Source organism: Palaemon carinicauda, chromosome 11 (genome assembly GCF_036898095.1).
Source record: "Palaemon carinicauda isolate YSFRI2023 chromosome 11, ASM3689809v2, whole genome shotgun sequence".
NCBI classification, from domain to species: domain Eukaryota; kingdom Metazoa; phylum Arthropoda; class Malacostraca; order Decapoda; family Palaemonidae; genus Palaemon; species Palaemon carinicauda.
Genome location: NC_090735.1, coordinates 109,125,247 through 109,128,066, shown reverse-complemented (window position 1 = coordinate 109,128,066; position 2,820 = coordinate 109,125,247).

Here is a 2,820-nt window from a genome sequence, read left to right as displayed (position 1 = left end):
CTGTGTATGTTATATAGATGATATACTGATATTCTCCCCCTTCAAAGAGGACCACCTACACATTGTCCTCAACAGCTAGCAACAAAACGGCCTTGTAATTAGGTATAACAAGTGTTCCTCTGCATCACTCCTGAGGGTGTTCACCCCCTCCCTGAGAAAGTATCAGCAGTAAAGAAGTTCACACCCTTGAGTGTCATAGCACTGAATGTGTTATTTGGGCATGGTCAACTATTATTACTGGTTCTTGCTAGGCCTCTCCGCCACTCTTGGCCCACTCCACAACTACCTCAAGGGCCAGGCAGTCATCTTCAACCCAAAGAAAGCCCTTTCTACTACGTTTGCACTCACCTTTCCGGTGTCAATTACGCCCCTCCAACTCTCTACTAATGCCAGTGACATCGCTCTAGGGGCGGTATTATTATTATTATTATCATTATTATTATTATTATTATTATTGTTATTATTATTAATACTATTTGCTAAGCTACAACCCTAGATGGAAAAGCAGGATTCTATAAGCTCAGGGGCTCCAACAGGGAAAATAGCCCAGTGAGGAAAGGAAACAAGGAGAGATAAAATTTTTTAAGGACAGTAACAACATTAGAATAAATATTTCCCATATAAACTATAAAAACTTTAACAAAAAAATAGGAAGATAAATTATAAAGAATAGTGTGCCCGAGTGTACCGTCAAGCAAGAAAACTCTAACCCAAGACAGTGGAAGACCATGGTGCAGAGGGTATGGCACTACACAACACTAGAGAATAATGGTTTGATCTTGGAGTGTCCTCCTAAAAGAGCTGCTTATCATAGCTACAGAGTCTCTTCTACCCTTACCAAGAGGTAAGTAGCCACTGAATAATTACAGTGCAGTAGTTAACTCCTTGGGTGTAAAAGAAATGTTTGGTAATCTCAGTATTATCAGGTTCATGAGTACAGAGGAGAATCTGTAAAGAATAGGTCACACTATTTGGTGTATGTGCAAGAAAAGGGAATGTGAACCGTAACCAGAGAGAAGGATCCAGTTTAGTACTGTCTGGCCAATCAAAGGACCCCATAACTCTCTAGCAGTAGTATCTCAATGGGTGGCTGGTGCCCTGGCCAACTTACTACCTGCAAACAATTGATCAATGTTTTACCCGGCCCATTAGCCTTCTTTAGCAGTAAAGTTTCCAAGGTAGAATTCAGCCTCTACCATGAGTGGCGGTATATTTGGCATTCTGTTGCTTCTGCCATTTCTTAGAGGGCACATCCTTCGTCATTCCCATGGACCACATGGATATTGTGCATGCTTTCACCCAAAAGTCCGATATCGGGTCCACCACTCAATGCCGACATCTCTGCCATATTTTAATACAACTTTACTATTCAACATTACCATGGTAAACTGAATGCCATCACCTATGCCGTTTCCTGAAACACGTTGGACCCCGTCCACCTAGGGATAGATTACTAAAGCTTAGCAGAAGTTCCATGAAAGGACCTGATTATACATAAAATCCTGGACATCACTTTGTTGGGAAGACGTTGCCTGTGATGACTCCAAGACTCGCCACTTTTGTGACGTCAATACTGATCGGCTACGCCTGTAAAAATCTGTCTTCATGCACCAATAGGCATTTCAAGTCATCCATGACCTCACATCCTTCCCACCAATCTACTGCATGGGTACTGAAGTTGAATTTCATATAGCATAACTTTACTAAAGATACCAAGGATTGGTATCCTGTATATCATATCAATCTTCAAAAGTGCATTGACACAGATTCAGGCCCTATTAATGAAATAATGCCATGATGAAGTAATCATGCTTCAACAGGGAGTATTGTTCCCATGTTGAAGCATTGTGATGGGCAAGAGGGCTCTCAAACATTGAGAAATTGCTCTCCAATTTGAATCTAAATTTTTCGTTCTTTCGTCTATTTCTGCTTCTCAATATTACTTTGACCTCCTATATAATCTTTCTTTCATCTTGCTGTCCTAACACTGTGAGTAATATTTCCCTTATCTTTATATATATATATATATATATATATATATATATATATATATATATATATATATATATATATATATACATCTGGTTTATATGTTCAATTATTTTTTTACATAGTTTCCTAAATCATATGGATATTTTCACATTCGTTATTATTACTTGCTTAGATGAATGGGAGAAGGGATCACGGTTGGGATGTATTTGCATTCAAAGCTATAAGTGATAGTATTGAATGATCTCTGCCATCCCGGAGATGGTTTGGGCCTCTTTTGGCAGAACTATTTTCAAGGGTTCGGTTATCACAATCTGGGGGATCCAATCCTCGAGGTAGTACTCCCGGCTTTTGGCAGCAAACCCATCATTACAGATATGGGGAGGATGGTTCCATATTTTCTTGGTCTCAGATCTAACAGACAGAGTTAGCTTACACCTCTGCCATTATATCTGTTTTGGTGCTATCTCACGGGTAGGGTATGAAGTGGACAATCTCTGAAGTATACTCTCATTGTGCCGTTGAAGGAAAATACAAATTTCCTTTCCAACTTATGATAATTTTTCAAAATTTGCAAGCAGGTAAATCAAAATATTCTCAAGCAGGTAAACCAAAATATACTTAAGCAAGTAAACCAAACTATTCCTAAGCACGTAAACCAACGAAACAACCAACAACCAAATTCCTTTCCTTGATTGTGGATCCTTAAAAAATGATGCTTCCCCCCCTTGATATGCTGAACCCTCCCCCACCTCGTGGTACTGTTGACGACCATTGCCAATTCATTTAAAGAAAATTCCGTTGACGACTTAGGTACTAAAAAAGGACCAT